Below are 13,439 nucleotides of genomic sequence, written 5' to 3' on the forward strand. Positions count from 1 at the left end.
CCCCCCCCCCCACTTTTTTATAGATCTTACCGGTGTATCCTCTGAAATCATCTAATTTGTTCACTTTTAGGTGCACTTTTAGGTGCCAAAAGGGGAGGTGGCGCCAACAGGAGGGCGCTTTTAGAGTGGGGGGGGGGGCAACAGGCAACGTTACGTCACTGGTGTGCTTCATAGCAGATCAAACCTGAATCATGTTCTGATGTGATTTTTGACGTGGCTCTTAGCTTCTTTATTGTGGTCAGCTATCATCTCAGAGATACGATCTCACAGTGCAGAGTGGTCCCATACCTCCAGATATTGTAAAGACTAGTGGGACAAAGGACCATTTCTCTGACTGAAGAACTTTCTCTTCATAGAGATCTTTGATAGAGATCTTTGATTAAACTAAGCTCAGTTAATGTAAGAGCCGCTTTAGAAAGCACTGGAGTTTATTGTTAATCTTATATACCATTTACAGGATGGCAGAAACTCCAGGAGGCTTTGTCTGACTTGATTTGTATTCCTCGTTTGAAGTTTATGTTTCTATCATCCACTAGTGTTACTGTCTCACTTTATTGAATTAAAAGTGATAGCAGGAAATGTCGGAAAATCAAGTGAACAGTAGTGGACCACCTATCCCTAAGTTAGGAGATTCTTATCTTTTGTTCAAGAAAGAAGTGAAATTGTGGTCGGCAACCACATTGATCGAAGAAAAGCGTCAAGCAGGATGTATTGTTTTTATGTTACCTCAGAAGGCTAAGTCTGAGGCAGTGGAAGTTCCACTTGAAGTATTACAAAATGGCAGAACAGACACAGTAGAAGGTGCTGAAGTAAAGACATCGGGATTAGACTGCCTCCTGGAGGTCCTTGATGGAATTTATCTTGAAGATTTGGCTAAGGAAAAGTTCAAGACTTATGACATGTTCAGAAAGTTAAGTCGGGAAGGAAGCCAAGATGTCAAGGAGTTTATTTCGTCATTCGAAAAAGTTGTAAAACGAATGGAAGAGCATGATATTAAGCTTCCACAACCTGTTCTAGCGTATGAATTACTTAGAAGTTGTAATGTTAGTGATTACAAGTATTCTGTTGCCATTACTATGTGTGGCGACTTAACATACACTAACATGAAAGAAACGATAAAGAAGATCACAACTATGAAAGATCCAGAAAGTTCACACCAGAGAATGATTGGTGTAGTTAAAGAAGACTCTACATTTTATACTGGTAACTCCTGTATTGAAAATCAGTCTAATATGTATGATGAATACGAAAATGAAAATGAAGTACTGAATGCTCAGGAAATGGAGCAGCATGCATTTTACAGCCAAGGAAGAAGTGGCTATTCGGGAAGAGGATACCGGGGATATGGCTTTAGAAGAGGAAATGGTAGAGGAGCCAAAGGATACCGACAACAGAATCAACAGCAGGAAAGTCAACATCAGGTAGCTGCGGGTGTCAGAAGTGACAGAAAAATGAACCCAACAGACAAATATGGGCGGCATTTTACTTGTAATGTTTGCAAGTCGATTTACCACTTTTCTAGAGATTGTCCAGAACGCCGCAGAATAAACAAAAGTGGAAATCAGGTAACGAGTGAGAATGTAAATCTCTTTATGAATGCTCCTGCCCAAGAAGAGAACTCAAATGTTATGGACCAATTTACCAGTGACAACTTTGGGTTAGCAGTTCTTGACAGTGGATGCAACAAAACGGTTTGTGGAAAGGAATGGTTGAAAGTCTATCTTCAGTCGCTGTCTCCAGAAGATTTCATTAAGGTGTGCTATGAAGAGAAACATGTATCGTTTAAATTTGGAGATAATGCACCATCAAAGTCAAGGACATGCTGCACATTCCCAGCCGTTGTATGTGACAAACAGGTGAACATTGTGGCACAAGTTGTTGATGATCAGATTCCATTACTGATTAGCAAACAGTCAATGAAAGATGCTAGAATGGTATTGGACTTTGGAGATGACACAGTGAAGGCTTTTGGTGTAAAGCAGAAAATCATCTTCAATGAATCAGGACACTGTAGCATCCCTCTGAGCAAGAATACTATCCATCAACAAGTCTGCTTATGTAAATCAGGAGAGGAAATTGTAAACCTGACCATGGAAAGTACTGACAAAAGAAAGATAGCGATTAAGCTACATAAGCAATTCGCCCATCCCCCACCTGAAAAGTTAAAGTCACTCTTAAGAACAGCAGGACAGCTTACCAAGGAAATTGCTCGAGAGATTGACACAGTATCGTCTAACTGTGATGTGTGCAAGAGATACAAGCGACCGAATAATCGTCCAGTAGTCTGTATGCCTTTAGCCAAAGACTTCAATGATACCGTTGCCATGGATATTAAGGTGTACGACAAGAATAAAAACATTTACATCCAGCACATGATTGACCATAAAACCAGATTCTCTGCTGCAAAAGTTATCAGGTCAAAAGACAAGGAAACCATTGTGGAAAGTGTCTTTACACACTGGATCAACACTTTTGGACCACCGAAGAAGTTCATGAGTGACAATGGAGGGGAATATGTTAACAAAAGTTTTGTTGACCTCTGTGAGAAATTCAACGTTCATATCATCACTACTGGAGCTGAAGCACCTTGGAGCAATGCCCTTGTAGAACGGCACCATGCCCTTTTGTCTAACAGTATGATAAAGATCATGGAAGATACTAAATGCTCAGTTGAAGTTGCTTTAGCATGGGCCTGTCATGCCAAGAACACTTTGGCAAATGTAAATGGTTTCTCGCCATATCAGTTAATCTTTGGCAAAAATCCATCTCTCACTTCTATTGATGATCCCTATGCTAGTCCAACGATTGTTGAAGATGAGAGTCCAAGTGAAACTGTTGCCAAGAACATCTCTGCCATCTACAGTGCTCGAAAAAGAATGATGGAAAGCGAAGCTAGTGAGATGATCAGACGTGCCATTAGATCAAAAACTAGAGAAGTGTACACTGATGAGATACAGTCGGGTGATATGGTATACTACAAAAGAAATGATGATAAGCGATGGCGAGGACCAGGAACAGTTATAGGTGTGGACAAGAAAGTTGTAGTTGTAAGACATGGTGGGTATATTGTTCGATGCCACCGGATTCATGTTGTCAATGTAAATGAACTGTACTCAAAAGATGTTTCCGAAGTAAGTGGGACCGATCCACCAGATGAGCCTAATCCCACTGTTGAAGAATTTTACAATGCAACTCAAATGCTGAAAAATGATGTTCTGTTGAACGCTTTCGATATTGCTCCTGCTGAAGAGGATGATAATAATACTGTAAGCACAGATAATATACCACAAAGCAACGAAACTAATGTAGAGGAATCAATGTCTACAAAGGAGCAGAAGTTCTGCAAAGCTAAGTCAAAGTATGAGAAGAAGAAGGTCAGTATCGAAGTGTTAAACACTGACCCCTATAAGTCACAGAAGACTGACGAAATCGAAAAATGGAAGCAAAACAATGTGTATGAAGAGGTTGAGGCTCACGAAGTAGATGATCAGTTTGTCCCCATTTCGACAAGGTGGGTCACAAATGACAATGGTCATAAGAAAAAGGCCCGTTTGGTAGCTCGAGGTTTTGAGGAAATTCCTCTTGATAGTACCGAAAGAGTCAGTCCTACTTGTCGAAAAGAATCTCTAAGACTTCTATTCACAGTAGCAGCATCAATGAAGTGGCCTATTCATTCTCTTGATATAACCTCAGCATTTCTACAAGGTAAACCAATTGAGCGACTAGTTTATCTTACCCCTCCAAAGGAATGCTATAAACCAGGAATACTGTGGAAGCTGAACAAATGTGTTTATGGACTGTCAGATGCTGCAAAGATGTGGTACAGAAATGTAAAAGACCACAGTGAACAAGCTGGTTTAAGGAAATGTTTATATGATGATGCTCTGTTCTTTTCAAGAGTTGACAAAGAAGATCTTGCAGGAATAATGACTGTACATGTAGATGACTTCATCTATGCAGGGACCAAAGGTTTTGAGTCTAATATTCACAAAGATGTGCTGCATGGATTTGAGATTAAGTCACAGGAAGCATCGCGATTCACATATCTTGGACTTGAGGTGGAACAAGATCCAATCTCATATGAAATCACTGTTGGACAGTCAGATTATATCAGTGCTTTAAAGACCATAGGACTATCAAGTAACAGAAGAAGCCAGAAAACACATGCTCTGACTCACGAAGAGTATGTACAGTACAGATCAGGTGTTGGACAACTTATCTGGTTATCTGTCCAAACCAGACCAGATATTTCGTTTGATGCTTGTCAGTTGAGCAATAATCTGAAAGATCCCAACGTCTCAGACATAATGCTTCACAACAAGATAGTCAAAAAGCTTAAAACTGATGAAGATGCCCCACTGACCTTCAGAGAACTGCCTAACATAAAGAATGGAGTAAGACTACTTACATACAGTGATGCATCGTTTGGAAATCTTAGTAACAATGGTAGTCAGTGTGGGTATCTGATACTTATTTCGGATAAAGATGGTAGAGTCAAAAACCCTGTCTGTTGGAAATCTGTAAAGTTGGACAGAGTCTGTTACAGTACTTTAGCCGCTGAAAGCCTTGCACTCCTGAAAGCGGCTGATCACACCATTTTTATTCAGCAAACACTACAACAAATACTGGGAGATTCTTTAAATGTGACCATAGACTGTTTTATTGACAATAAAGGACTTCTAGAGCTTGTACAGAAGACAAAGGACCCCATTGAAAAAAGACTGATAGTTACCATGGCATCACTAAGGGAAATGGTTGAGAAGGGTGAAATAACTGTTAACTTTATGCCCTCAAGGACGATGCCTGCTGATGTTTTGACTAAGAGAGGGCCTAGTTCTCAAAGTCTGCGTATGTGTTTTGAGAGGGACTAGTATTTTTAAAGAGTGAACATCGAATTTATTTTTTATTTATGGATTTATCATTTATATTTTTAGCTTTTTCATACATTTTAATGTCATTTTTGTTTTGAGTCAGAATCTTTATTTTTTACTTTTGCAGATTAGTTTTTAAAATCAGTGCGTGTGAGTTTCATGGGATTTTTAAAGTGCAAACTAAGTTATTTGACTAGTTTTGCTATGTTTATAAAAATGTTTACTTTAAAAAAAAAATTTAAAAAAAAAAAAAAAAAAAAAAAAAAATAATAATAATTTAAAGACCGAAGTCCCGGCCAATAGCCTGGTTCCCCTGGGTTGTTGTAAAATGATAATATAAAAATCCGAAGTCCCGGTCAGTAACCTGAACTGTGTTTAGGATAACTGAAAAAAAAAAAAAAAAAAAAAAAAAAAAAAAATGAAAAGGGGATATATATTAGTCAGTTGAGACACCTGTTTAACCTCCCTCTGAAGTCCTCCTTTATGAGGCAGCCTTTTAGCCTGCATAACTCTTTGTGGAGCTGGTATTGATTTGTTTGTTTTGGTTCATTACCACTGGCTTTTAAGTTAGTTGAGAGGATTGCATAATCTATCCTCATATCACACCCATCTCATTTAATCATCATTCACATATGGCCATTTATACACAGAAGAAAGAAGATTTATAAAGATCTACAGAAGAAGCATTTCTAAACAGCTGCCAACGCCTAACGAATAAGTTCTCCTGCTACATGTTCTGGTATCCGTGAAGATCGCCTAATAAAGCCGGATACCGTGAAGAAACAGAAAGAAAAACTAAAAGAGGACTGATGTTAATCTTATATACCATTTACAGGATGGCAGAAACTCCAGGAGGCTTTGTCTGACTTGATTTGTATTCCTCGTTTGAAGTTTATGTTTCTATCATCCACTAGTGTTACTGTCTCACTTTATTGAATTAAAATTTATCTCCAGGATTAAATTATATCGAGTTATATGATTTAGCTATAAGGCGGTTTATAAATGTTGTAATTATTATTATTATTATTATTCTTCTCGTTCTCATGCGCACTGTAAATTTTATCTAGTTGCTAAAAAATATTTGAGTCGCAAATTAGGATGAGCGACCCTGATGTCAAAAAAGTTTTTTCGAATAGTGCATACAGTCCAACAGTTGCTACATAAAGACGGGATTCATCCTGGGTGTCGGTCTTCCTGGAGAATGAAGTCAGCTGGCCAGGCAGAGTGGTCCCATACCTCCAGATATTGTAAAGACTAGTGGGACAAAGGACAATTTCTCTGACTGAAGTACTTTCTCTTCATAGAGATCTTTCTTCTCGTTCTCATGCGCACTGTAAATTTTATTTAGTGGCTAAAACGTATTTTAGTCGCAATTAGGATGAGCGACCCTGATGTCGAAAAACGTTTTTTCGAATAGTGCATACAGTACAACAGCTGCTACATAAAAACGGGATTCATCCTGGGTGTCAGTCTTCCTGGAGAATGAAGTCAGCTGGCCAGGCTGGTTCTATCCTAACTTCTTTACACTTTGCCTCTTGAAGAAAGTAAGCTGCAGTCAAGAAAACAACAAATTTTTCAAAAAAAGCAGTGTCTCTTGTGGTATTATAGCATATGGAAACTTATCCACCTAATTTACGACCAAGAGCGTAGTAGACACTGTTCACACTTCCGCAGGCACATTTTAATAGATAATAAAGATTAAATTCCTTTATCAATTAAATATTAAAATATGCTGCGTGTTACCAGCATTCACGTAAATGTTTTTGATGATTGCAGCCTCGAAAAAAACACGCGCACGTAAACTACCGATTGGATACGCTACAAGAGCCGCGCGCTGAGTTACATTGTAAAATCTGATTATTGAATTATAAAATTGAAAAAACGTGCACTTTCTTGCGCGTTTCTATAAAAATTATATTTTAAAACATTTTGTCATACGTTGTATGATCCGCCGCGCACGAGTGCGCGGCTCCCCCTGTATCGTAGAAACTCTACAGGGGTAGAGTGAAAACCATAGTGAAACGACTGTGGGGGTCACGACGTGATACAAAAAACATTCTATTTTTAAAAATTTATAGAACTACATGATCGAGCGCGCGATTTTTGGCAACTCTTCATTATTTAATTGGATCGCACACGCAATGTTTACGGCCTGCGCGAACGACAGAAATTTCCTTAAAATTATTCTGCTTCTGAAATTTTGGCTCTAGTAATTAACAAATGTGACATTATTTGTAATTGCAATTGTATAGATTGTAATTACACATGTAATTGTTTACCTGAGGACCCCAGGCTATTATGTTCATTAACATAAATAAAGATTTGGCGGAATGACAGGCTGAGCGCGGCCCAGTAAGTAATTGTTAGATAACAATTAAATAAATTCTGTGCGCGGTGCTTACAGCTAGGCTGCACCTAAATTTAAATTTGAATTTATTTATGAATATAAAATTATGTATTAATTGTTTTGTGGTTAAACAAATGTTGTCCTTCTTAAAAAATTGTTTTTCTTAACTCCAAATATACAAACAGTCTTATCCAACACGAAATTTGTTGTATCACGTATAGTAATGACCCCCATTGTACATTATACGTTGTAAGGCTATTGTTTTCTTAGCCGATTTTGTAGATACAATTTGGAATTTTTTCATTTTTGATCCTTTTAAGCTGCCCGAAATGAACCATAAAACTAAAAACACGCAACTGTGGCTTTTGACTTGTTTTTGCACTTCCCGCATTTGGAATTTGGTTGGTGTGTTATTAATATTAATATGAACACTGAAAACGTGTGATTTTCTTGATACAATTATTTTTTCCTTATCGGGCAATTTTCGAGTAGTAAAACAAAATCGTTCATCTTTTGGCAGGACTTTCTGATTAAACCATAATCACGATTTCCTGTATTGTTACTTATATTAGATCAGTTTGAGGACTGCTGGTATTTCGTTCACGTAGCTCTCTTATCAGCAGTTTTGTGTGCGCGTTGAATTATCTCTCTGGCTTTGTAGATTTGTATACATTGTTTGTACATTTTCTGTACAACGTGTACGATGCCTTTGCCGCTACAGAATGAACACTTGGATATGATAGATGATGCTATGGTTATGAATGGCCAGTTCCTTACGGAGTATGTGAATCAGATACACATGGCAACTAACAGTATTTTCAAGGAGATTAGAAGTAAAATCGGTGCCGAACACAACGATGATGTGCAATTTGACAAACTGAATCAGAGAAGTGTGCCTAGAGAGAGGTTATCAGAATGGCTAGAGACAGTGTGCTGTTTGCTGAACGATTATTGTGGTCCATTGTTACAATCTGCCACAGAAACAGCTACCGACAACAGGGTGTTCAGGAAAGAAAAAATAGAAGATGCGAATAAGATCATAGAACTTCAAGAGAAGTTACTCTCTAAGCAAGAAGAAGATATGACAAAAATCAGTGATCTGCAGGAGAAGTTAGCTTTGAAGAAGGATGACGAGATTGGAACTGTGAAAAGTGCAGCTCAGAAAGAGATTAAGACCTTTTCGTCTCTGTTGAAAAACACGTGCAAAAACGCCTTTGCACCGAAGAAAATCCAAGCTGCAGTGAAAAGGGTTGCCCTAGAAGAAGATCGAAGTAAAAGTCTGATTATCTTTGGGATTCCAGAGACTGAGGAGAACCTGGATGCTAAGGTATCTGGTATTTTGTTGGACCATCTCAACGAAAAACCAAAAATTTTGAGATGTAATAGAGTTGGAAAGGACACAAGTGAACGAGTCAGACCAGTTAAATTCACTTTGTCAAGCTCAGATCAAGCTCGTACCATCTTGAGCAAGACTAAGTTATTAAGACATGTAGACGGGTTTACTTCTGTTTACATAACTCCTGATAGATCAGCTGCAGACAGAATAGCCTACAAGAAAGTTGTCGTCCAGCTACTCAATAAAAGGACAGCAGAGCCGGACAAAGTTCACGTAATCAGGAACTTTAGAGTCATTAGCTCGGAGAAGGAGCCTTGAGAGTTTTATATTTTCTATAAGTACAATATTATATGTTTTGATTCATTGATTAATTAATTGTTGCTAGGGCCCAATGTTATTGCGGGTGTGGTATTTACTGCACACTACCGTGTTTTGGTTACCCCTCTTTCAATACATAATTTGGGTTTCGATATTCTGGGATAGTGAAAATTAGGGCTATATCGGTTTTTTCCTTTTATAACTGGGTTTATTTAGAAGCATTCAATTCTGTATAATTATGTATTGTTTGAAAAGTTTTAGATAAAAAATGTGCCTACGCGTACTGCGTGCCGCGCTTGTTTCATAAGTAGGATAGCCTCCGGCGGTCGCGCGCTACTGCAAGCGAGAGGGCTCTGGTTAGAGCAAGGTATTTTGTATGTATTTGTTTCCACATCTGCACCGTTAGGAAGATGATCTTGTGACAAGAGTTTCAGAGTTATTTTTATACATAGAGAATCTCTAGCTCACTCCCTAGACTAATGTTACACTGGCATTTAAAGTAAAACTCACATAAAATTTGTTGTACAACTTTTTGTAACTTTTTTGTAAATTTTTTGTAAAATTTTTGTTGATCACCATACTTGCCGGTCCCTCTTTTGCAGAGTACAGTACTTACTTTTGGTTACTTTGGTTGTGTTTATCCTCGTAGCAGGAAGGGCCAGGGTCATCAGATTTCTGACCACCTCGATTGCGAGTAGTCTTCCAGGGAATTAGACCAGCTGCAGCTATAACCGGAAGTCGGAGTGTTGTCCGGTATCAAAGCAATAAACTTGGACAAACTAACTTTAAACGACTCAAAAGTAGCTTCAGCTTTAATACTATCAGGCACTTTGTTCCATAGTTTTGGTCCTCTTACAGCAAATGAGCTGTCATAGCGTGTCTGGTTGCTCGAGGAACTCAACCTAGACAGGGAAGGGATGATTGCTTGGGTACCATGTAGTACTTCCAAGATTTTTGATAATCACCAGCTAACCAGGCCCTATTTAATTTTTGCCTCCAATATTTGCTGCTTTTTCATCAGTTGATATCTAAGCAACTTGGTGGAAGTTGCTAATGGCCTCTTCTGTAGGTTGGTATGTGTTGGTGGTACATAGGGATGTCATGCCACTGCCTTTCATAGTAAATTAATCTATAATTTTATTTCACTTGTTGCTGCCACTTGTGTCATGCTACCAGGTTTAGGTCGGCACTCGGCCAAATGTGCAATTCTGACTGTTTTCCTGTAGAAGACCTGCAGAACCTGCTCAACCCAAAAGGAGTCACTCAATGTTGTTGAGCCTTCACTTACTTTGGTGTAAGTTGATTTTTCGGTTATAATGTGAGACACAGATGCCTGTGATATATGGAGAACAAGAGAATGTTTTGTTGATTGCTCTGCTGCCTCGTCTTCATTCAAACAATATATACATTCAATCCTCTTTACAATAATTATGGAGCAAGCGATATTTTGACAATAACAATTTGACAATATAACAATTTGTGTGTAAAAAACACAGGGGATAGGCTTTCTATTGATATTATAAGATACACGATATTGTGGTCATGGTAACTGACAGGGCCCCTCTTCATTTAACCCTCAATCAATGTTCTCTGATCATTTGGTTTATTCTATCTTGTGGGTTTGTGTAGATCTTAGCTTAAAAATTTAAGGCAATAGTAGGGCTTAAACAATAAACAAACTTAATTTCGATAAGAAATATTCTTAATTCCCATGAATTCCCCTTTCGTGTTTCCAAATGTTTTTACACAAAAGCATGTAACTGACACATGCTCGAAAAGGGGCCTCCTCTTAAGGCCACAGGGGGGGGGGTCAGAGATCGAAAAATTTTGTTGGTAGATCACATACTATCTGACGCTCACACACCACCCCTAGCCCCCCAGAGCGCCTAGTTTGTCGTAAAATTGAGGTTAACTATTGCCTATTCAATCAGTTAACCTTGCTAATAACCAGTTCTTAATGGCCATCCAATGTGAACAGAACTAGTATATGCCTTTTATTTATTGGAAAATTGAGGTTAAAATATTTTCTCGAAAATCAGTCTTTTGGCTCTCTTTTGTAAAATAAGGAGATGAAAAAATCCCCAAATACCATGATTTAATTTGGGGTACGATATGTGGCGGTTTTCGTTTAAAATTCCCATATTTTCGTTCACAAATCATTTAGGTCACCGGAATTATGTCGAACATAAATATGTATTATGTATCGTAAGGTAGCTGTTGGTTACTCCTTCATGAATTAATCTAGTCTACAGATGTTTGAAACCGTTTCGATGTATCGTGGACACCCTGTATTATGTATATCGTGAAGTTATGTACGTATAACTAACATTATAAGCTATTATATCCAGGTAATCTCTAATACAATCTCTAATACAATCCCAACAGAATGGGGTACGTACAAAATGTTATTAAACAAAAGTCCTAAGTACCAGAGAACTACAAGTTGCATCTTCAAGTTGTAGATACGATACTGCGATAGATTGGTTTATAATTTTTCTTGGGCAACTACAGCATTGTCATTTATTATTATCAGCTCTTTCCTCGATTTTTAATTCATAATTGTCATCATAAAATAAAGCAACACTTTTCTTCAAGTGAACAAGTTGTTCTTAGGCACGTGGTTCTGGAACAAGTGGTCCTATGGCCATATTATATGGCATATTATATGGTAATCGGACAGAATGAGGTTTAAATCACTTTACATCTTTAATTCTATCGAGTGTCTGTTTGTTATTTACAAATGGTTAAATCAAGAAAACGGTAAGAAATATGGCCTGGGACTGGTTTTTTCGGTATAGTACCGACAAAACTTTGACGAAGCCAAATGGTTAAGGTTTTTTAAATCGGTCGGTGGTAAATGGTTTAATTGATCATTTTGTGACCCACACAGGTTTCACTAGTAAAGTTATTATATAGATTAATTGTTATAATTATTGATCAATGTTCTTATTGTTCCAAATCTCACATAACAAATTAACTACTAACTAACCATATGCCTAACACATTACATATTAATATTATGTTATTTCCTCATCTTTCGGAATTTGGTCTGCTAAAGCACAAAATAATATCAACTTCATGGGAAAAATTGAAATATAATCCCTGTGCGTGCGCGTGCTGGCGTTATGTGTGTTAAATACATAAAGAACGTGATATTTGCCCCTCGGATTTAAACTTAAAGAAAAATGCAGATAACTGAAAAATCACGATTTGTTGCGAGGATCTGAGAAAATCGCGATTTGTTGCGGCAAACGTCAAAAATCGCAAATTGTTGCGGAGAATGGGGAAAATCGCGACTCAGCACGTGCCACAATTTCCTTTTGACCTTGATTACACTTCACAAACCCATCGGGTATGTTTATGAACAGAAGACTTCGACTATCTGAATTAATCTCAATATTATATTGATTTCCCAACGTATGCATAGGTCGATCCAGATAAAGTCAGGGAAGAGTTTTAAAATATAATCCTTCAAAAAGCCCATGAAATTGCAATTGCTGTGTTCCCAAATGGTTTCAAACATATAAAATCCTTGAAATAGGGCCCTAGTCTGATGTGGATGTGTTTTTGAAAGAAATAATCATTTATTTTTAGACTAAATGGGTCTCTGACTAATTATGTAGACATGGGTGTTGATTAGCCTATAAATGTATTATCCTTGGCCTTGTAAATGTAAACTCTGATAGAAGCCTGACAGCCTATATCCATGGTACAAAACACAAATCTATATATATTTATGTGTATCCTCTTCCTGTGCTATTGTATTAATTACAATTATACTTTATAATCAGGCATCCACCATTAAATTTTCGCTAGTCAGCAAAGACGTAACTTTAGAAGATATATCGTTCAACATCTTTTACTGCATTGCACTACCGCTGTCATTTGACTTCAATAGCTGTACTAGTCGAGCCTTTATTTCTTTTGTTTTATTTTTACGTAGTTGAAACTACCTAATAACTGTTTCTTCTCTCATCTTCTTCTCATGTATTTTTGAACAAAGGCAGGGAAATTACTATACTGTTTGTGTTAGATACAACACACTAATTGTCTATTATTATATAGTATTGACCATTTGACCATGAAAAGTGGATGTGATGAATGATGGTCGACAGATAAAATTTAAAGGTGGTACTGCGATGTAACATCCTCATACAAAGAATAGTGGTGCCAATTATGCTGTGTCTTAGGTATTGTGTGGTAACGAGTGTAACTTGGCGTTTCATTGTTGAGACTCACTGTTTACCAATTACGAAGCCCAAGGGGGCCTAAAAGTGAACATGTACTGAATCGTGGGTGTATATCTTTTCTTCTGGTTCGAACATATTCTTAACATTGACAATGCTAATTTCAAATAGATACAGTCCTTCTTTGTTTAAAATACGTTCTGGGCCTGATTCCCTAAAATTGTGGTTACTAAGTATAAGCATATAAACCCGACGGTGTAAGACTCTATGTCGGAGTTTAAAGCAAGATTTAACTTAATTTACTGCGTTTCGGGTGACTTTAATCATCTTTAAAAACGAAGGTCCCTTTAAAGGGCATGCGTCGAACTAACACATTTACC

Source organism: Bolinopsis microptera, chromosome 5, assembly GCF_026151205.1.
Source record: "Bolinopsis microptera isolate Bmic1 chromosome 5, MBARI_Bmic_1.0, whole genome shotgun sequence".
Lineage (NCBI taxonomy): Eukaryota > Metazoa > Ctenophora > Tentaculata > Lobata > Bolinopsidae > Bolinopsis > Bolinopsis microptera.